This window comes from Dermacentor andersoni, chromosome 10 (assembly GCF_023375885.2).
Source record: "Dermacentor andersoni chromosome 10, qqDerAnde1_hic_scaffold, whole genome shotgun sequence".
NCBI lineage: Eukaryota > Metazoa > Arthropoda > Arachnida > Ixodida > Ixodidae > Dermacentor > Dermacentor andersoni.
The window spans coordinates 34372609-34397031 of NC_092823.1; the positions used below are offsets into that span (position 1 = coordinate 34372609).

At 43.9% G+C, this 24423-nt stretch overlaps 1 non-coding gene across 1 annotated transcript; it reads left to right on the forward strand.

Moving 5' to 3' along the window:
• The first annotated feature begins 275 nt into the window (after positions 1-275).
• TRNAG-UCC (transfer RNA glycine (anticodon UCC)) lies at positions 276-347 on the forward strand. Its single transcript has one exon. It is a non-coding gene; the product is annotated as a tRNA-Gly (tRNA).
• Positions 348-24423: the final 24076 nt, after the last annotated feature.

Here is a 24423-nt window from a genome sequence, read left to right on the forward strand (position 1 = left end):
TTCACGGTGTGCGCTCAAGCGATGCTCTTGTATGCAAAGGCCATTGTTTATTGCATTGTCCAAGTGTGCACTCTCATGCGAGAATAAAATGGAACCGACAGGAGAAACGACACATTTGTCTGGAGAAATAGGCTAGCGTCATTTCGGCCAAGTGCGCCCATAGATGCTGCAGACTGGCTTCCTCTTTCTCTCGCCTACGACGAAGGTGTTCTCGCCGGGAAGACCTAAATATATCCAACCTATATAAGCCGTCGTCGCGAAGCAGTGAAAAGGCGGCGTCGGTGGTATAGTGGTTAGCATAGCTGCCTTCCAAGCAGTTGACCCGGGTTCGATTCCCGGCCGACGCAGTATTTTTCCTTCTCCTTTACGTGTCTCTTTTGTTATTTTTTTGTGGAAACTCAGCAGTAGTGCTAAGCAGCTATCGCCCGGGCTACATGTTGATCATCCTTTAAGCATGCAGCCGTTGCTCTATAAATATAGCCTTTTGGAATACAACTAAAATAATGAGTACCATAAGAACAAGCAGAGGGTGGGATGGGCGAAAAAAAAAAAAGAGGAGCCTTGTTTTAATAAAGGACATGAACGCAGCTTTTCGCGTAGAAGACGAGGACGAAGACGAGGCTGAGACACACGCTGTGCTCGTGCGTCTCAGCCCATTCTTCCTGCTCGTCTTGCGCGGAAAAAGCTGCATTCATGTCATACCCACATGCCCTCGTCACCCTCGCTCTCGAAAGCCTTTGTTACCTTATGGTTTTGTTAAGTTAAACCATTTCAGACTTCTGCTATAAACACATCGGCTCATGACACTCGCGCTGTTTAAGTGTGTTTCTTGGACCCGTATTGTGTTCTGATACCTAATCTCTTATGATTGGTGAAATATTGCAGAAGTTAACTGTGCTTCTAATAGAAACTCGTCTCCAAGTGGCACACCATTTTGTTTAAAACCTTGTTTAATGTAAAATATAGCTCAAACCGTACAGGTTAAACTGTGATTGGGCAGTCCCATGACTACAGCACACTGCTTTATTTTCTTGTGCAATCACTAAATGAACCACTTGCCATAACTCTTTCAATACCCAATGCAGTCTTCCCACCCTGAATACGTTCTTGCACTCAAGCTATAAAATGCAGTAGTGCCTTTTTTATGCTACTGTAAAACGCTCCCGACGTGCTACACTCACCAAGGTATTGGGAGATTCAGGCTCACTACGTATCCCAACAGATCAACAGTTTCGGGCAAAAAGTCAAAGTACACAAAAAAGCAGCAGGAGCGCCGATTTCAAACTAGTTTATTAACAGTTTTCTTTCTCAGGTTGACTTAATCTTAGTGTGTTCGTCGACAAAGTGGTCCGAACATTTAATGCGAAAGCGTCCAAAGGCCAATTGAGCAATAATGGCGTCTGTCGTCGAGACTAGCGAAACTGCACCTAAATTCCCATTGGATGCGACGCCACGTCACGAGCGCGCCTTGACGGAACAGAGTGTGCGGAAGGGGACGCCTGCTACCACGGAAGCACGCCCAGGTGTGGCGCGATAGGAGAGTGCATCGCCGCGACGCCACGTCACCCTCGCTCTCGAAAGCCTTTGTGATCCGCGCTGTTCCTTGTCAGCGCAAGCCCTGGCCTGCGTTCTGAGTGCTTCTAAGTAAGGAAAAATCAAAACGGGCCAAGCATCTAAATGCGCTCGCTTGCCAGCGAGGAGATAATCACTAGAATGGCCACTCAGCGCCGTTCAAATGTATATCAGTGCTTTCGCATTCACAACTCATAAGAATTGATCTGATATCTGGTGATATCTACAATTAACCCACGGCCATCAGTCCCCAGCAGCTGCGGATCACCTGACCAAGGCGGCGGTGAGACCTGTAACGCAGCAGAGGGTGCTAATAATCTCTGGTTCCAGACAGGCAGCCTATGGAAACTGACCCTGTCAAGCTTCAACAGCCGAACTCTGTCGAGTGAGGTTAGCTTAGCAGGACTCTTTGAGGAGCTATCAGACATTGTTTGGGATATTATCGGTCTTAGTGAGATTAGAAGAACTGGTAAGGCTTATACATTGCTAGACAACGGCCATGTCCTCTGCTGTAGAGGTCTCCCTGATAAGAAGCAATACGGGGTAGGATTCGTAATCCATAAGGACATAGCGGCCAATATTGACGAATTCTATAGCATTAATGAGAGGATAGCAGTAGTCGTAATCAAACTTAATAAGAGGTATAGATTAAAGGTAGTACAAGCCTACGCTTTAGCATCCAGTCACGACGATGAGGAAGTAGACCAATTTTATGAAGATGTTGAATTAGCGATGAGAAAAGTTCAAAGTCGGTATACAGTACTAATGGATGACTTCAGCGCAAAAGGGGAAAAAGAAGGCAGGTGAACAGGCAATTGGCAACTACAGCGTCGATTGTAGAAGCGCTAAAGGAGAGATGCTGGTAGAATTCGCCGAAAGGAATCAGCCTACAATAATGAATACCTTTTTCAGGAAATGTAGCAAGATAAAGTGGACATGGAAAAGCCCTAATGGTGAAGCAAGAAATGAGATCGACTTCATACTTTCTGCCGGTCCCAGCATAGTGCAGGATGTAGATGTGATAGGTAAGGTAAGGTGCAGTGATCATAGGTTACTGAGGGCTAGGATGCACCTCAATGTGAACAGGAAAAGGGTAAAATTGGTCAAGAGGAAACAGGTCAACTTAGAGGCAATAAATGCAAAAACAGACAAATTTAGGCTGGAACTTGCAAACAAATATGCAGCGTTACAACGGAGTGATAATGATGATTACATAAAGGTAACGAATGAAACCGTAGCGAGGCTGGCTTCAGAGGCGGCAGTTGAAGTGGGAGGCAAGGCACCAAGACAACCGGCAGGCCAGCTCTCCCAAGTAACAAAGGACCTTATAAAGAAACGACAAAGAATGAAAGTGTCCAACTCAAGAGATACGATAGAATTCACGAAACTGTCAAAACTTATCAACAAGGCGAAAATAACTGATTTTCGAAATTATAAAGGGAGAAAGATTACAGACGCCGTACAAAATGGACGCAGCCTGAAATCAGTGAGAAGGAAACGGCATAGGACAAACCAAGGTGTATGCACTGAAAGATAAGCAGAGTATTATCAGCAGAAATCTCGAAGGTATAATAAAAGCAGCGGAAGAATTGTACACTGACCAGTACAGTACCAGAGAACTCAGGAGTGCTCCATTCGAAACAATATTGAACAGGATACAGAAACTACTCCTATAACTAGAGATGAGGTCAGAAGGGCCTTGCAAGACATGAAACGGGGAAAAGCGGCAGGAGAAGATGGAATAACAGTCCATTTAATGAAATATGCAGGAGACCTAATGATTGGAAAACTGGCGGCTCTGTACGCGATGTTTTTATTGACTTGAAGGTTGCTTGAAAAGCGGAAGAATGCAAACATTATACTAATCCACAAAAAGATAGACGTTAAAGAATTGAAAAATTATAGGCCCATTAGCTTACTTCAAGTATTATATGATATATTCACCAAGCGAATCTCCTATAGAATAAGGGGAATACTGGACTTTAGTCAACCAGGGAAACAGGCAGGTTTCAGAAAGGAATACTCTACAATGGATCACATCCATGTCATCAATGACGTAATCGAGAAATCCGCAGAGTACAATCAGCCTCTCTATATGGCCTTCATAGATTACGAAAAGGCATTTGTTTCAGTAGAGATACCAGTAGTCGTAGAGGCATTACGTAATCAAGGAGTACAGGCCACTTACACAAATATTTTGGAAAATATTTACAGAGATTCCACAGCTACCGTAATTCTACACAATAAAAGTAGGAAGATGCCTATAAAGAAAGGGGTCAGACAAGGAGACACAATCTCTCCAATGCTATTCACTGCGTGCTTGGAAGAAGCATTCAAGCTATTAAAATGGGAAGGTTTAGGAATAAGGATTGACGGCGAATATCTCAGCAACCTTCGGTTTGCCGATGACATTGTTCTATTCAGCAACACTGCAGACGAGTTACAACACAGATTAACGACTTTAACAGAGAGAGTGTAAGAGTGGGGTTGAAGATTAATATGCAGATCACAAAGATAATTTACTTTATTTATTTGTTTATTTTGTGATGCTGTCAATCCCATCAGGGATTTTTACAGGAGTCGGTTAGAAGGGTCTGTAGACATTGTAGTATAGGCATTTGCATAAGAATACAAAAGGGTACTTAGCAAGTGTAGAGTTTCATGGACCTATGTTAACAGCCATAAGTATGGCGAAAACATAACGCACACAGACCTTATTTCAATTACATATGATGTTTTGCAAAGAGACAATAAGGAAGAAAAGAAGGATAAGCATATGGGATATACAATTGATAGCATCATCCATTCTTTCACATCACAGATTTCAAAAAACATTCGGTAATTAATACAATGATAAAGACAATGTTGATAACATCCCTTCGTCGTGAATGACAGTACTGTTGGGCCAACAAATTCAACAAAATTGTCAACAGTGGGCTGTGCGACTACCGTCTGGGCTAAAGCATTGCAATCGCGAACAGCTCGTGGGAAGAACGAAAAGCTGAATGTATTGTTAGTGCAAGAATATTCCTGGAGTGTAAGGTGATGCTTGTGACGGGTTTGTCTGGATGTGTTATAGGAAATATAGGTGTTAGAATCCACATGAACCTTATTTTGCAGGATGAGATACAAACACTTGAGTCGGTACAGCATCGCACGACTGCTTAGTGTGTGAAGGCCGATCTCGGATAGCATCTGAGTAGGCGAGTCGGTGCGCCGAAATCGGTCACAGATAAACCGCGCGGCTTTTCGCTGGACAGCCTCAAGAGTAGCGATCTGATTTTGGGCAAAGAGAAACCACGCCACGTTCACATATTCTAAGACAGGACGTATGATTGTTACATAGGCCAAGAGCCTGGCTTTCTTCGTAGCATATCGCAGGGCCCATTTTAAGAACATAAGCTTTCGCATCGCTTTGCTTTCTACGTGCTCTACATGAGCCGACCATACTAAATCTGATGATATGATAACGCCCAAGTACTTGTACAAAGTTACAGTGTTAAGTATAGTATTATCACAGCCGTATGAAAAAGTAAGCTTGGATTTCTTTTTTGTTACTGACTTTGAAACTGCTTTATCACAGTTGATGGTCACTTGCCTGTTTTCACACCATTGGACTATCAAAGAGAGAGAGAGAGAGAGAGAATAATGCAGAGAAAGGCAGGGAGGTTAACCAGAGGTAGTTCCGGTTGGCTACCCTGCGCAGGGGGAAGGGTTAAGGGGGATAAAAAGAGAAACAGAGTGGAAGGGGGAGATAGAAAGAAAGGGAGACAAGCACGAACAAAGCGCGTACACTACAGAGCGGTAGGGGGCGGCATTCTTAGAGTCTGTCGTGAAGCCCCGTAGACCGCAAGAACCTTAATAGCGCGAGTAAGGCCTTCAACGCGGATGTTCTTTGGGAGCATTGGCCTAAAGCTTTTAGTTCTGAAAGTGGGCGATTGTCCAACTGGTCCAGTACTCTGCACATCACTTGTCTCTCAGCACTGTATCGCGGGCAGACACATATAATGTGTGCGAGCGTCTCGTCGATGTTACATGTGTCGCACGTGGGAAAAATCCTTGTAAGACTAATTTGGTCTTGCCGGTTTAGTACTTCTCTATACAGGACGCAGTCGTCTGCAAATAACCTAATCTTGGATTCAGTCTGATTAGCTATGTCATTTATGAACAAAAGGAACAGGATAAGGGCCAAGACGGAACCCCGGGGTACACCAGAAAGTACTGGCACAGTTTCAGAAGCGTAGGAGCCTAACTGAACAAACTGGCAGCGGTCAGATAAGTAATTGCTAATCCAACGAAAAATTTGCCCATCTTCTAGTATATGTTTAAGCTTTAGAAGTAGTTTAGCATGGCAGACACGATCAAAGGCCGTTGAGTTGTCTAGGTAAATGACATCTGCTTCTTTCTGGTCGTTAATTGCTTTGGCGAAATCGTGTAGTATCTCAACGAGTTGGGTAACGGTAGACAGACCAGTCCTGAAGCCATGTTGGCATGGATGGAGGACATTGTTTGTCTCAATGAACTCTGTAACTGATTTTAAGATATGTTCCAAGATTTTATAGCATGTACATGAGAGAAAAATAGGCCTATAATTTGACTGACAAGAAATATTGCCCGATTTGTAGACGGGCACTATTTTAGCAATTTTCCATTCTGCTGGGATAAATTGTTCGGAGAGTGATTTATTGTAAATAAGGCATAAGTATTTACTTACAGGCTCGGCATAACGTTTCAGGAAACGGTTATTCATCATAATGATGAATACCCGGGCAATAGAACAAGAGTTCAGGATTGCAAGTCAGCCTCTCGAGTCTGTGAAAGAGTACGTTTACCTAGGTCAACTAATCACAGGGAACCCTGAGCATCAGAAGGAAATTGACAGAAGAATAGAAATGGGTTGGATCCCATACTGTAGACATCGTAAGATCCTGACTGGAAGCTTACCGTCGTCATTGAAAAGGAAGGTATACAATGAGTGCATTTTACCGGGGCTGACATATGGGGCAGAGACTTGGAGACTTACAAAGAAGCTTGAGAACAAGTTTTGGACCGCGCAGAGAGCGATGGAACGAATAATGCTAGGCATAACTTTAAGAGACAGAAAGACAGCGGTTTGGATCAGAGAGCAAACGAGTACAGACGATATTCTAACTAACATTAAGAGAAACAAATGGCGCTGGGCAGGTCATGTAATGCGCAGATTAGATAACCGTCGGTCTATTAGGGGGAGAGAATGGCTACCAAGAGAAGGGAAGCGCAGTAGAAGGCGGCAGTAGAATAGGTGGTGCGACGAAATTAGGAAATTTTCGGGTGCTTGTTCGAATCGGTTGGCGCAGGACAGGGGCAATTGTAGAACGCAGGGAGAAGCTTTGGTCTTGCAGTGGACATAAAATAGGCTCATGATGATGATGATGCTTGCAAATTCACAACTCATATGAATTGCTTAGGTGTTCTCGGATTTATAATTATCTTACACACAAAAGTCACATGTTATGGATAAGTGCGTCTTCCTAGTTTATTGCTCCTGCTTTGTATAGTTATCTCGAATATTTGTATACTTTTTTATTATTATTTTTCTTCTTTTATGACAATATACGACGTCGATATGAAAAATGTGAACAAAAATTAGATGCATGTCAGTGCACGTCCTATGGTTTTGTTTGTCTCTCATGTTATTTCCGTGCTGCTAATCTGCACATTTAATTGATGCTTAATCCCACCGGCATAGCTACTCCATAAGAAATGCTAAGTGTAAAGGAAACGCTCATATTGTGACTATATTCAATAGTGCATCAGCGGAGCAAAAGGCGAGGTGGGTTTTGCCCAGCTCCTGTCTTCCAACCCTCTTCAAGGCACTTCCCTTTGTGCACGAGGAGTCGCAGTATTGCCCGAAAGGCGAAGCATCGATTGCGATAGCAAATTATTAGACAGCCATGCGAAGTAAGGATAGTAGTTTTATCGGCCGTATAAACTTGTAAACGTAGACCTGCTAACTAAATAAACAAGCATGGTGTCACGCGTACACAAGCTAACATAAATACATCCCACTAACCGCGGGAGCTTGCTCTTAAAACGTTGGATTGAAGAAGCGCAGTAGCACCAGCGAGCTAATTGACCTTCGTACTGCGGCTCGCGTCAACGCGCACTAAGCCGCGAAACCACAGCGTGCGGCGGACTGTCCCCGCCGAAAACGGCTATGAAGATACAGTGGTCTGGGCGGCCGCGTGAGTACAGCGCTCCCCCCCCCCCCCCCCCCGCTTGCCTCCCTTGCGTGCACGAGATTCAGCCGCAAGCGCACGCTCACAAGCGCACGCTTTCACTCGCACAAACATACGGCGCACGGCCACGATTTTATCGCCCTTGGACATGATACGGAGCATCGCGGCGACGCTGACTGCAAAAATGCAGCTTATAAGCAGTATCCATATAAGTTTTATCGTAATAAAAAGCATATGCCCTAACGCAAGCTGCAAACACCAGCAAGATCTTTTTTTTTTTTTTTTTTGCGGGGGCAATCGTGCATGCTTGTTTCAACCTTTAGAGCGCAGCTCTTAGGCACCCGTTTGTGCGGCGAGCGTCGGTGTAGTCCCTCGGCGCCTTCGTAACCGTGCGAGTGGGCACAGCGAAGGATGAACGAGCGAATACTTACCGTGGATGAAAGACGGCCATATTCAAGAGAGCGCGACGAGGGAAGCGGAGAAGGAGGGTGCAGCAGAACCATCAGGCGGAAATTGGAGGAGGAGGGCATGGCGAAAGCTTGCGAAGAAAAGCGTAGTGCCACGCAAGATGGCTTTAGCGGTGACGATGGCCACGCGATGGCGCCGGAGTAGCTCACGTCTTACGTTAAACGATGACGCCACGGGTACCATGTATGAAAACAAAGCGTAGCATCCGCGGAAGCCTGTCTGCTGCCGCTGCTGTGAATCACGCCCACGCTTCATCCACGCGCTGCCTCTCGCGATCTCCCGATTTCCGAAGCAGTCGAGTCAAACTTCGCTCTGTTCGCAATGTACAGCACGTCGCAGATTGTGAGTGCCAGCTAATATATGGCAAAATGAAAACACGTCTAAAGCTGTGCTCAAATTTCGCAATATAAGGTATCGTTATCTTCGGTGAATTTTCTCATTATCATGTTTTCGACTGAGCTCGCTCCTTTATAGTTTCTTTAAATTCAAGGCTGATGAGTTCAATCTCATCTGAACTTTCAGGCTATCAAGCGTATAGGAGCTTAGTGTAAAATTTAAATTGAAAAAAGGGAAGAGCACGCTAACTTTCGATTGTGTTCAAATGTTAATGGCGTTTCCAACACCGTTTCTTAGCGCTCCTTTTGTCCCCTTCGCACTTTAGATTATGGTGTTAAGTACTTCAAGATAGCGCCACCAAACTACGCAACCTTACGCAAAGATAAGAAAACGCGAGGAGGAGGCGTAGCTATCCTAATAAATAAAGGCATTTCTTCACGCTCCTTCCTGACATTGAAGGGGTTGGAATTGTCTTCCGCAAATTACATTTTTTCTGCTGGCTATGTCCTTGTCGGCTGCGTATACCGAAGTCATTCATCAAACATTGACGTGTTAACATCCTTACACACTTACGTGTGCCGTTACACCATTGAAAACAGACTTATACTGGTAGGATGCCACATCACTCCACTTCGTCTGACATAATCATTGATATTATGTTAACTCTAAATATTAAATTATAACGCAACCTACTAGTGTAGAAAACAGCTCCGTGAACATACTTTACCTAGTGTTCTTGACGGATCATTTTCCTCCAGCTAAAGTCGATGATCGTCTACTAGATGGTATATCAGACCGTAACGTAGTGGTATGTTCGATCCTAGTTCATGATTGCATAGCAGCTTTCAAGTCACTTGTTACTTATCCTGATTTTAAGAATGATTCTAGCGTTGTCGCTCACCTTTTCTGTGAATTTATTTCTTTTGAGCAGCTTGTTAGGATACCTGGTTCAGACATTGAATTGCGCTGGCAGAGATTTAATAACAGCGTATTCTTTCTTATTCGAAATTACGTCCTGATTAGGAGAAAGCTTTTGATTCCATCGAAACCTCGACAGTCGTGCAGGCATTACGGAATCAGGGTGTAGATGAGCCGCATGTAAAAATACTGAAATATATCTATAGCGGCTCCACAACCACGTTAGTCCTCCATAAAGAAAGTAACAAAATCCCAATAAAGAAAGACGTCAGGCAGGGAGATACGACCTATCCAATGCTATTCACAGCGTGTTTACAGGAGGTACTCAGAGACCTGGATTGGGAAGAATTGGGAATAAGAGTTAATGGAGCATACCTTAGTAACATGCGATTCGCTGATGATATCGCGTTGCTTAGTAACTCAGGGGACCAATTGCAGTGCATGCTCACTGACCTGGAGATGCAAAGCAGAAGGGTGAGCCTAAACATTAATCTGCAGAAAACTAAAGTAACGTTTAACAGTCTCGGAAGAGAACAGCAGTTTACGATAGGTAGCGAGGCACTGGAAGTGGTAAGGGAATACATCTACTTAGGATAGGTAGTGACTGCGGATCCAGATCATGAGAGAGAAATAATCAGAAGACTAAGAATGGGCTGGGGTGCGTTTGGCAGGCATTCTCAGATCATGAATAGCAGGTTGCCATTATCCCTCAAGAGAAAAGTATATAATAGCTGTGTCTTACCAGTACTCACCTACGGGGCAGAAACCTGGAGGCTTACGAAAAGAGTTCTACTCAAATTGAGGACAACGCAACGAGCTATGGAAAGAAGAATGATAGGCGTAACGTTAAGGGATAAGAAAAGAGCAGATTGGGTGAGGGAACAAACGCGATTTAATGACATCTTAGTTGAAATCAAGAAAAAGTAATGGGCATGGCCAGGGCATGTAACGAGGAGGGAAGATAACCGATCGCCATTAAGGTTTACGGACTGGATTCCAAGAGAAGGGAGGTGTAGCAGTGGGCGGCAGAAAGTTAGGTGGGCAGATGAGATTAAGACGTTTGCAGGGACAACATGGCCCCAATTAGCACATGACCGGGGTAGTTGGAGAAGTATGGGAAAGGCCTTTGCCCTGCAATGGGCGTAGCCAGGCTGATGACAATGATCACATCCTTATTAAAATAGAACACACAGGAAAGCACAACCCTTGGATAAACCGCGAAATTATACACGCTAAACGCAACGTAAAGCGGCTGAGGAAATTGTTAAAAAATAAACCTAACTTCCAAACTCGCCTATCCCTTACTTTAGCAATCACCTCTACGAAATCAAAAATAAAGGCCGTAAAATAATTCTATCTCCCTTATAGGGTAACTAATTTAATTAAAAATTCACCACAAAAATTCTGGAATTATCTTTTGCCTAAAAGCGAAAATGACAATATAATGTCTCGAGAAGAAATAAAGAGTGAGCAAACCTAATGAGCAGCCATATTGAATCTATTTTCACCAATGGCGACATGATCCAATGCCATGTTCACTCACATAGTTCGAATAGAATAGATACGATCTCCCCAAATGCAGCAGGAATGCTTAATTTATTGTTAAAAGTAGACTGCGAAAGGAAAGCTGGACCTAACGATATACCAAACAAATTTTTAAGGCGGTATGCTGAATGGATTTCCAAATATTTATTTCTAATATTTAACACATCATTAACAACATGTTTTCTCCCAAGCGAATGGTAAATGGCTAAGGTAATCCTAATTCACAAAGGAGTTAACAAAACTGACGCTTCCAATTTCCGTTCTATTTCACAACCCGTATAATATGTACATTGCTTCAGTACATTATCCTTAAACACATTGCTACCTACGTCGAAGAAAACCACTTTCTATTATCATTCCAGCATGGTTTCCGCAAAGGTCTTTCTACAGTAATTCAATTGACCGAATTATTTCACGGATCGTTACAAGCCATTGACAACCAAAAACAGATAGATCTAATTGTACTGGACTTCTCCAAAGTAATTGATTGAGTATCCCATAAAAAATAACTATAAAAATTGAATGAGTATTAGGTAAAATACCAAAAACTAACTGGTTCAGTGCATACCTAACGGACCGCACACAGCTTGTCGAAATTAATTACCAAAAGAACTGAAATAAATGAAGTTACATCAGGTCCAATTTTATTTCCCTTTTTAATTAATGATCAAGCCGCCTCTATTAAGGCTATCATTAGGATTTCTTCCGACGATTGCATAGTATATAAAGAAATTAACTGTCCCAGTGACCACCTAAGCCTCGAAAACTATCCAAAATCAGTATCGAAACGGCGCATTGAGCGGCAAAGACATTAAATATAGGTAAATTAGCTTTACTTAGAGTAACCAAGCAAAGGATTAGATCAAACTTTTCTTACACACTGGGCAACACGAAAATAACCCCAGCTCAAGAACATAAGTATTTTTGACTAATCATATCACATGACTTGAGATGGGAGGCACACGTCAATCACGTAACGTCCACTGCTATACAACGGCTATTCTTCCTGATACAGCGCCTCCATTCAACATCCCACCCAACAAAGCTTCTTGCCTATAACACGTTTGTTAGACCAGTGCTCGAGTGCGCTGGCGTTGTTTGCTTCTCATCCACAGATAACTTAATTAATAAACCAGAGAGCATGCAAAGGAGAGTAGTAAGGTTTATTTTCACAAATACCGCATATCTGACTACCCCTCCGAACTAATGGAAAAGGCTGGAATACTAACCCTCACTAACCATGCGAAACTCGCACACCATGAAAATGATGTTTCAACCTTTCACAATGGTTTTCGTATTGGTAGCACGAAATACCTACATAACTCAGAAACTAGACCCTCACGTCATAAGCACCCCCAATTTCTTCAATAATGCCGCTTCAAACTAACTGCTCTAAGTTTTTATTTTTTTCCACAGGCGATAAGGGAACGGAATAGCCTATCTACATATATAAGTACTTAAAATAAGATATCTTCCTGTCACTACATGAGAACGGCCTACGTGTTTCCCAAATATAAACTATTTGTAAGGTTCTAACCGTACCGTTTGCTTTGTATAAAGATGTTGATTAAATCCTGTACGACCTATTCATTCACTATGTGAGCTTTTTTTTTTCATAGCGCGCACATTGTAACTCCTGTATTAATTATTTATTCATTACACATGTTATACCATGTGTGCTTGTTAAATTAGTGTACGCGCAAGAAAACCCCTTTTTCATTACTCCGAACTCTTATTTGTGACATGGTCAACCATTTTACATTTGTGTGACATGCTTATGTGTGTATGTGTGTGTATGCCCTTCCTGCTAAAATCCCCGATGGGATTGGCAGTCTGTCTGAAATAAATAAAACAAATATTGCTCTATAGACGGCCATATGATTTATAGTCTGAAAATGTTCAGTAAGAGCTGGGACCGGCGCAGCAGCACGCACTACTCATACTCATCTGTAAGTTTCATGACCCTACAAGTGGTCCGTGAAATGTCATAGGCGAGCATTTAGCGCCCTCCTCCGTATGCGTTGGATGGCATCTGAACGACATTTTTTTTCTACGCCAAAGAAACATCAGTGTTAGCAGCCGGAGCAAATTTCTTTTCCCGCGAAATAATGTCATTACCGTACCCGCACTGGGAATCTGAGTTCCATTCCTGCTAGCCGAAAGTTATCGATTCATTCACTTTATTTTCCCTTTACCTCATTATTCCTATATTTAAGTTAAGCGTAACAATTCGTTACATTGACTCAATTGACAGCTTCTTCGTACGGCTAGATCATATAAAATATCGAGCCCCTCGGATTCTATCATTTTTGTCGTTCGTAAATACTTTCTGTACAAAGGACCCCATGTTTTCGAGAAAAAAAGTAAGAATGAAGTAGTGCCGCGCACAACACGACGTTTCGGCAGGATTCTATCCGCAGACGCACTGTGAGGTCGAAAACCGGTGTATCTCAATCGAAGTCACAGCGGTCGACCGCCGGGTACACGTTTACCGCGACCGCGTAGATCCCGCCGTTGATTCAAGCGGCCTGCATCTCTACTCGCGGCGCGCTTCTTGGCAAGCGAAACCCTTTCGGTGTGCAAAGCCGGCATCGGAATGCGTCACCGCGCTCCCCCACCGCGATTAGCACCCGCGGCGTTACTGCACCCGCCTCTCGGTGCAACCGCCGCCGCCGCGTGAAGAAGGCGAGGTCGGCGAGACGCGTGTCGGCCATCGCCTATGGCGGTCACGTCCCAAAACGACCCGCATTTGATGCCCGCGGCACGCCAAGATGGGACAGGTTGCCCGGAGCGTGGTAGCCACGCGACGTCTGCTCGCGACGGTGCCAGTGCCAGTGCTTTGCACCGATAGAGTACATGCCAAGAGCTGTACTGGGGTCAGAGGGTTCCGATTAGACGACACATTCGCTAACGTTAAGAGAATCGAAGAAAGAGGACAGCACGAGCATACGGCGCAAACACAGAGCAGAGCTGGGGAAAGGGGGGACTGGCACAAGGTGAGAAAAGATTCAAACAGGCACCCAAACGCGTTCATCATAGGAACAAAGAGGAGAACACAACGTTCCTATACGTGTGTCCGTGTTTGCACGCCCGTTCTAGGAAGATTAATTCCTGCCAACTCGTTCAACTATCCGTCATTTCAGTGCAAAAGCACTTGTTATGGGACAAGCCGATGCTGTTTACTTTGTGCATTCTTCTATAGGGCGCTAGAAGCAGACACCACACAAATAACACGACGCACAGAAGCACCAATATAACAAGCGGTTAATGCAAAAAGAGTCACAAGTATCATTATTTGTGTGTGGTTAATAAACGTGTGTTATCCGTTTTGGAGCCGTTAAAATAATGAATAGTTCAGAAGCAGCGCTGTGCTACCCGCTATAGGCACCAGCAATGTATTGCCAGCTGCAGCTGATACGCTACATTGCTCTCACCAAACATCGACATCTGGCTTTGTCGAACATTATGCAACACTAATAAGTAAATACAGCACAACTTCAGATGTATATTGAAAGTAAAATATGGGTTTACGTAAGCTTCTTAGATCGTACATTTAAAAAAGAGTAGAGCAACCCTGATTATTCAGATATCTAGTTACCTCAGTAGAAGACGATGTTAGGTTACTGTCGAAGATTTTGTTTGCGTGTATGTTCATCGTTTCTTTATCTAGATGGTATTTGTTGCTCTAATATTTGCATTTCACCGAGTATATGGGACAAAATGGTTTTTGTTTTGCGTACTGCCGAAATTCTTGTGACTTACATGTTTATTTCATGGGTTATAACTAAGGCGTCTTCTATATTTGTTTCTTTTTTCTTTCTTTCGCTGCTGTAGCAAAATGTACACGAACACGGGACTACGCTGTAACTTCGGTTATTGGGCCATTGTGTGACCACACCTGCAAAGCAATATAGGTGAAAATGAAAGGTTTAAGATTAATTCCCACGGAATGAGTCGAGTGGAGAACAGCAACTTAATTCGAGAGCCTTTTGAGGGCAAGAGTGTTTTTTAGCCAACTTAGGTTTTAGTGTACTACCGCCAGAAGTGGCTTGATCATATCAATTTGATTTGCTTTGTTACAGTGAAAGCTTAGTAACTAATTTCTAGGCGTTTCTTGCTTACAACATGTTATCGTGAAACTACGAACGATAAAATAATTTGGCAAATGTGTTTCGACGGGTTTCGCACTTTGCAGGAGCTACTTAGGCACTATCCGCATTGGTTGCTTAGTGCCTATGGAGTTGGGCTGCTGAGCACGAGGTCGCGGGATCGAATGCAGGCCACAGAGCCAGCATTTCGATGAGGGCGAGATGCGAAAACCCTCGTGTACTTAAATTTAGGTGCATGGTAAAGAACCTCTCGTGCTCCAAATTATTTCGGAGTCCCTCACTATGGCGTGCCTCATAATCACATCATGGTGTTGGCACGTAAAACCCCACAATTTGATTTTCGACAGTGGAGCTGCATATAGCTAGCCGATTCGCCCGTCCGTCCGTGTGTCGGTGGCTGTACCGTGAAAACTCCTCCTGCGCAACCCCAAGCGCATGCCTCAAAAAAAAAGAAAGACAGAGAAAGGGAGACGCGCGATTAGCCAACACCACATAGCAAACGGTCTGTTTACTCCAATCTATGACGTCACGCTACCTCGCCCAAAATTTCCATTGACAAGGCTGGCGTGATGAAAGTGGCAACTTCAAAATCACTTTGGCCTACTCGGGAGCTTCCCATTAGATTCTGTGGCAGTCGGGTCAGGTAACACGACGTCATGGATCAGAGTGAAAAGGCCTTGTGCTATCTCGGTTGTGCTCGATTAGCTGCGCCAGTAGTGACGTATTTTCTCTCCGTCGCATCTCCGCCTCATTTGAGCGCGCGCGCAGCAGTTTCTCCCTGGCTTTGAAATGCACAGGCCACGCGTCATACGTGCTGCTGAGGAGCAGGCAGCTTCCGACCAGCAGCACCGCTAGCAGAACCGGGAACGAGTTCGTCTACGTAGTGCCAATGCTACTACCGGGCACAAGGCTAGTGCAGCTGAGCGCAAGCAGCAACTGCGTACCGAGGATTCGGCAGCCTACCAAGCCGTCGTTTAATGAAGCGCCGGGATTAACCCAGTGATAAACATCGTTGCCGCATGTTTCAGCTTCGCAGGTTGACCATCTGTACGAAGTGCTTGGCAGGGGATTTTTTACTTATGTACTGGAACAAAGCGTCAATATTTATAATATTTGCTGAAGTTTCATTTTTTTTACATTCTTTGTAAGGTTTAGTATGCTCCTCAGAGTTAACACTGACGCAGTGCGGGCGATCTATTTATAGAAGTGAAGTATGGCTTACTTTAGAGGAAGCGTTAGCTCGGGTGCTCCTATCTAAATACATGCAGAAGGAGAAATCGTTTTTCTATACAACCACTGCACCAAATTTGACGAGATTTCTTTCATTTTGAAAGAAAAACTTGAGATCTAGTGACTGCTGGTTCCGAATTATTTATTTAGATAATAAATGTTTTGTTAAAAATTGGTAAATGTCGAACATTTTCTGAAAAAGAAACTACGAAGTTTACCACAGAGTAAATAATCAAGGAACAATGACAGCAGGATTCTGTGAATTGCATCTACTAGTCCATCTAAAGCGGACGAAATGATATGTTACGCATGAACCTAAAAAATTGAGTAATATGGAAGTACAGCTTTGGAGAACCCTCGTACACAATGTAACAAATTGAGGTAAGATGCAAAATGCCACATCGAATTTGTCCGCTTTCAACGATCTAATGAATGCTGTTTACGGAACCTGTAAAGCTGTTCTTGATGTAAAACTATGAATTTGTAAACTTCATGCTTGTATATTTTCAAGCTTCCGTATTTTCGAAAATCCTTGTAACAAAATTCAGACCCTAAATCGAAATCCAGCTTTCAACAGTTGCTATAATTTAACTTTCTTTCTCCAATGCAACAAATTTAATTAAAATCGGTCAAGGGGTTATCTCCGAAAAGCGTTTCTTTGTTTTACATGTATTTGAATAGGCCACGTCGGAGTTGGGCCCGAGCTAAAGCTTTCTGTTAAGCGCGTAGTGCAAGGTTTAAAAACGTGAGGTAGGGCTTTAAATTGCATGGTAGACGTTTATATTTTATAAGACCATCGCCGTTCTTAAACCTAACTTAATATAACAAAAACAATCAGGCCTGCTTGCCTGTTGCCATTATAAAGAGTGTCGTTTTGCTATAAAATGGGGGAAAATAGCAACGTCATGATATATACTTTCCTTGCAGCACGCTCAAATACCTTTTTGCACGCAGGGTAAATATAGAAAAAGAATCAATAGGCTGGTAACATAAAAAATGCAAAACTGCTTCGGCACGAAAAAGCTGTTTCTTATCTCTCGAATGTAGCGATCGCTTGCGTGTATCTTTTCCATCTTGCAAACTTCAAGGATTGAAAAACGCGGGTTTCGGTTTTCGTAAAGCGTCCGTCTGCTTTGCACCTGCGAGCCGATTAATTCACGGATTAGTGAGAGTGCTTTGGCCTGCGTGTTATACTTGCCTTAAAAAGCTGATCACTCTGTATCGTCCAGCATAGCTTGTACACGACCACCTGGTGCCTAATACCAACAGAGAAGCCGCAAGGGCTCACGCTTTCCGTCGGCGGTTCGCAGGTGACGTGATTGCGATCTTTTTTATTCCTCCCCGCATCCTGCTTCTGTTGTTTTATGCAGAATCCTACCGAAAGGGGATGTGTGACGTTATAGTTCTCATTAACTGTGGTTGTGGCATTTTTTGCGGTCGGAAAGAATGCGCTAATAATGCGTTTCCTTTCTTTTTTTCACCAGAAATGTTTCGTTGTCTTCAATGACCTCGCTTTCTCAATCTGCCGCATGTCAACTAACGAAAAGCATGGACGTCTGAACATTCAATTCAGATGACCTCCACCGCATGTGCACCACAAAGTTACGTGAAGCATGACTCAGTAAGACGAGCAACTATTTACATGTTATATTTACAACAGCGGTTGCAGCGCTGACCGGTTAGATTCACAGCGCGAGCCCAGTTTGTTCTGCCTCTCCTTTTCTCGAGTGATGGTGCCCACGCGCCTCATTCAAACAAGCAAATATCCCACGCGTGTAGCAATATATTAGTTATCCCGAAAATTAGGCAGAACCTACCTCACAAAGAATGTCAACGGCAATGCGTTTAGCGCTGAATCAATATAGTGACACAACATCTCGCCACCGTGGAGACAATTTATGTATGAGAAGTGTGCTGCAACGAGACTCCTCTTTCCCGCTTCGGATGGATGGATACATGCTATGAGCGTGCCCTTTGGAATGGAGCGGTGATTTGCGCCACCAAGCTCCTTAGGTACAGTTGGCACCATCTAGCGGTGCCACCACGAAGCTTGAGCGTTGCCTTTGCAATGCATGGCGTGCCGGAGCGTGCGAACGCTGAAAGACGCGTTATGCGACAACCGGGCTTCTCTTTCGAGCTTCTTTCTAGATGGGCTACGCCCTCTAGGGGCGCTTCAGAGAAGCCCGCGCGTGGCCTCCGAGAGGAGGAGTGTGTGCCAGTGTATGCGAACGCAGAGAATTGTTCCCCTGCTTGCCGCAGATCCAGTAGTACATACTCGGCGACACAAGTTGGTGCGACGGATCGTTTCAAAAGCTGTTCCCGCAGCACCGTAGACCGCTGCGCTACCCTTTCGTGGATTGACCAACCCATGTAAGCGGAAAAACAAATAGATAGATAGATAGATAGATAGATAGATAGATAGATAGATAGATAGATAGATAGATAGATAGATAGATAGATAGATAGATAGATAGATAGATAGATAGATAGATAGATAGATAGATAGATAGATAGATAGATAGATGAAGGGATATAAGTGTACTTCACACACTTTGTATGGGCTATGTATGTATGTATGTATGTATGTATGTATGTATGTATGTATGTATGTATGTATGTATGTATGTATGTATTCGCGTCTACCTGGATCTCTGGGTATTTCATGGTTCAATGAGTAGCGCATCGGGCTGCTGAGCTGAGGGCAGAGGGTTCGCACCCAGCCGTCGGTCCAACTGGTGTCACTGAGAATACGCCAATTGTACGTAACTGTCATTCTTCAACGACGCTCTTTCAAGCCGAAATGGATCACTGTAGATAGGGGACTGGGTCGGTACCGCTGTCCAATGAAACTCTCTGACGCGGACTTGGAGCACTGGGCATTCGCCACTCGGTCTGTCCTGGTCTTCAATGAACATATTTTGATACCGATTTGGGTCACTGGGCATGTGCCAGTATGCGAGCGGCGCTCTTCATTGAACCTCTTTGATGCCAATTTGGGTAACTAGGTAGGGGACTGGGCCGATCCTTTAAATCTGTGCGATGCTTGCCGAAATCGAACCCACGTCACGAGGGTTCCTCAAGGACAGCAACCTAGCTCCACAAGTCAAGCACTCGGTGTATGCTTCTTTCAATGTGAGACAATGAGCAAAACGAGAACCAGGTAAAAGCGGGACCCAACGTTTCGACAAGTCGACTTGTCTTTTTCAAGGGTATGCTTGCCAGGGCACGTATATATAGGTAGGGTTCTTCTAAAGAGGGAAGGGAGTAATGCGTGTAATGCGTGTAATGCGTGGATCACATGGGAGAGCTGAGAAGCAGCGCAACCCTAAGGAGCTGCACGGTAACAGAGGGGGAAGAAGCAGCTGCGGCTCTAGTAGCGGCGCCTCTAGCAGCGGCGGAGGGTTACCGTAGAAACAGATCCTTGATAATACTCACAGACTCTAAAGAAGCATGCAGAAATTACACGCCAGGTAGAATCAACAAAGGGGGGCTGCGAATCCTCCTCGAGGCAGGGCTTCCGAACGAGAAGATACTGCATACGATTTTCTGGGTGCCGGGTCACACCGGAATAGAGGGTAACCAGAGGGCCGACAGCCTAGCTCGCGAGCTCACATACCGAGTGGGACAGTCAATGGACCCGGATACCACTATGACGGTGGAATCAACGTACGCGGAAATACTAAACCATCACCGAGGCAAAAGCATAATATATCCACCACCCCACCCATCCTTAACACAACACGAAGCAGTCAGCGGGCGAAGGCTGCAGACAGGAACATTCTCCAATGTATACATCCTACATAAAGTGTTTCCCAGGCAATACAGGGACACATGCCCATGGTGTGGGGCCATCGCAACACTATATCACATCACATGGGAGTGCAGAAATAACTTCTCTTTCTACAAAGAAAAAAAAAACCCAGTGCGGAACAGTGGGAAGGCCTGCTCACCAGCGGCGTGCTCACAGTCCAAAAAGGATTGGTGCCACACGCTCTCAAAGTGGCCAGGCTCAGCGGTGCTCTGGAATATGGGCGCCGACCACTCAAGATGACGGAGACTTCAGTAAAACATGAAGGCCTCTGTTAGCCGCTGAAAGCTGTAAATGGAGCATTAAAGTTATTTTCTTCCTTCCTTCCTCCAAGGTGACGTATGCTTTCCAGGGCACGTATATATAGGTAGGGTTCTTCTAAAGAGGAGAGCGAGTAATGCGTGTAAATGAGGCAACGACTGAAGCTGTGTTAGCGGCAAGGGCGTAGAATTCAGAATAAATGGATGCTGTGCACGTGCCCGGTGACGCGGCCGTGTGTCAGCCGGCGTGTGAACGGCCGTCTGCATAGCAACCCTTCATTATCAGCTTGGCTGGAGGTCAATGGACTATCGTCTCTCCTAAAGAGATAATAAAAGGAGTGGCAGAAGATAGTGTTCGCGAAAAAAACGAAGTTACTAAAACGGAATAAATATATAAATAAACGAAAAAAAGGAAAGAGAGGGAAAAAAACGCTAGACAACCAAATGAAAATAACTAAGTTCTGTTACCTATAGGTTGAAATTTCGGATATCGAATAGATTATAAAGCTCCCTGTGGAACGTCTATGCCTATTGGTTACAATGTTTGAACTTATGAATGAGATATGATTCTCTGTATTTTCTAGAAGTATTTTACGCTAAAGCTTCATGATTCATGATTTCAATCATGATTTCCGCATTTTCGGCCATTTGAGTGTACATTTTGTTGTGCTCTAAACGACTGGACACACGCTTCCCAAGTCCAAAGTCTGGATAATCAGATCTCGCCTACCACCGATGTCCTTTACATTCAGCGTAGGCTTCGCGCATGTGTCGAGCTCGTAAGCGACGAGTGAACGATCGCAGCTGAGGAGCTTCGTTTTGGAGGAAATGAATTATCAGTTCTGTTAACGCTGCAGCGATTTCAAATATAACCCTCCTCGCTTCGTTTAGTATCTGGTGTGGTGAATAGCGGCGCGTCTCGTGTGTGAATAATGTGGCATCAGGCGACTCAAGTTTAATGGGCTATCTCTGCGCTGTTTTCAGCTGCAAAAGTTACTTTCGAAAATGAAAGACACTAGTAGCCAAAAATGGAAATTACAGTTCAGCCATGCTGCGAGTTTGAGCTCGCAGTGCGCTTTTGGATCCGAGATGTGAAATCTAGCCGAGTACAAGTTACCTGACTTCCTTGAAATGCAGGCTTCATATAGGCTATTCTGCGATAAATCGCTTACGTTACACTCAAGAGCACTGACTGAGTGAAGCCAACATGACACAGCAGTTTGTCTGCGTTCCCTTATACGTGAGCACAGCAGGAAAAGGACTTTCACGCAATATCTGCTCCATGTACATTGCACAGAAGGACCTGCATTACAGAAGCTGCGTATACCAGAATTCAATACCTGCGTGGGCAGCAGCATGCACTAAATCAATGAAGGTGTTATTGGCTTTGTATCGCTTGTTTCTTTTTTGTCTTTCTTTTGTTTTTGCTATTTAAAGAGCGGATGGCCTGAGTGTACGTGTGGGGAAAGGGAAAGATGTCATCGGTGCTTATAATAGCAGTCAGCATGCCCTACACTGTCCAAATCTCTACAGCTTCTTCAACGCAGTGCCACAATAAAATGTACTCAGGAAAAGGTTACCTTCCGAAGATCTTAATGCATCTTCGCCTAATGCGAATCATTTACAAGTTAGGGCTTCCACTGGAACATTATGCTCGAGCATAGCGTATTCATATGAAATAAATACATTGTGTCAAAGGTGAAGGGTATAAGGTAGCCCGGGCGATGAGACAGAAAAGCAATGCATATATATATATATATATATATATATATATATATATATATATATATATATATATATATATATATATATATATATATATATATATATATATATATCAGGCAAAAACGAAACAAATACGAATGTTATGGCATATATCGTTACAGAAGTTGCTGTCGGAGGAACGACATCGTCTTGTATGCATATATATATAGAAACAAGAAACGAGAGGAAAGGGGTTAACCGGGGGGCCCAATGTTTATTATTCCTATAATAAGAAGCCATGAAACAATGACACCAACGACAACAATGAGAAAATTACTTGCACTTACCGATAGAAATAAATAAATGATAAATGAATGGAAATGGATGAAAATACAACGTGCCGCAGGTGGGGAACGGTCCCACCTCATCGCATTATGCGTGCGATGCTCTGCCAAATGAGCTACCGCGGCGCTGTTTTCCAACCCACATTCTTGGGTATTCAAGTGTTACTAGTAGAACTAACCGTGCGAGTGTTAGCCAGTGCTACCGCTCACAAACCTTGGCGGCGGATGTGCGGCAAGTAGTTTTTTATACATGTTCATTTCCATTAATTAATCATTCATTTAATTCAGTCAGTAAGTATATGTAATGTCCCTTATGTTGTCTTCGGTGTCTATCTTTGTTGGCTTCTTGTGCAATGAATTATGAAAATCGGGCCCCCAGTTCCCTTTCTTCTTGTTCATTACATAACGAGGGTCTCGAATCCGGCAACATTGATGCCTTCAGGTAGCATGTGTAGGTTCATTGACCGGTTGCCTTCACACAAAAAGGTCACGTTCTGGTGACGCCTGCGGCAGAAAGAATGTTCCACGTCCGCCGCCAAGGTCTGTGAGTGGTGGCGCTGGCTAACACTCCCAGGGTTCTACTAGGAAACGTAAATACCCAAGAAAGTGGATGGGGAAACGGCGCCGCGGTATCAAGCTTGGTAGAGCGTCGCACGCGAAATTCTAAGGTTGTGGGTTCAGTTCCCACCTGCGGCACGCTGTTATTTTTCATTCAATTTTATTTTCAATAACTTCATTTAAATAATAATAATAATTTCCAATCGTTTATTTCATTTATTAGGCACAAGTAATTTCCCCTATGTTTTACTTGGTGTGAGTGGTTGTGGCTTCCTATGATATGACTCATAAAACTCGGGCCCTTCGTTTAACTCCCTTTCTTCTCGTTAATTTCATGGTGTTGTAGTTCATGGCAATATTTTGTGGTGAGAACACATCAATTATTTATACACTTGTTATTGATCCACCGTGTTATGATTTCCATATTTAGAACGAACGCTTTGCAACTACTAATGAATTATTTTTTAAAGTGCAGTTCTGCATACTACATAATGACTTGCATTTATGAAGTGTATTTTATTTTCGTACATGTTATTTTTGTATTTGCAGCCATTATTACGTGTGACATGGAACAAGTTTCCATTCCGTTTAGTGACTTCGTAAACATTTTCTAACATTCTTGTAAATCTTATGCTGCAACCGCTTGCGCTTGAACTATACAGAAGGGCGGCTGGGCCTTCGTCGGGTGTTACGAAACACATTTAGCCCAATCTTCCTCGGTCTACAGTATGTACTGCGGAACCAAATAAAAAAGTTTGTTGTTGTTCAGTGAAATCGGCGTCAGTGACTGAGTGTTGCTGGACAGCTGGAAGATCGGAGAAATGCAAATGGACCACTCGTACACCGATGTCGTCACACAGGTAAAAGATTATTTAATCGCCATTTTGCGCGATATAGAGACATCAATCACTGATAGCCAACCAACCTCCCTCCCCGAGGGGACGCGCTTGCTTTTCATTGAAGAAATCTAAACGAGTACCATATACTGGTGACTTCTGTATTTCGCGCGTGTTCACGTGCTCGCGACATAAATGACACGAGTGCTTCTCAAATGATTGATTTTGAACTTCTCTTGCGAAGAGTAGGCATATACTTGTGCGGAGCGGGGCGCTGAATGCTCGTCTGCAAATGTGCGGGCACTCTGTATTGAGAGCTGCTACTTATGCTGCCAGTGATTATTCACGTCCGAGGCCGTGAGCGCGAAGCAAATACCCGTAAGTTTTATTTTATGGTTTGTTTATCGACAGCGTAAAGACGATTCTGGGTCAAATTGAAAAGCCAAATGATTCGTGCACCACTGTCATCATCATTAAGTGAGCCCACTTCTTTCCCCTATAACGCAGAATTTCCCCG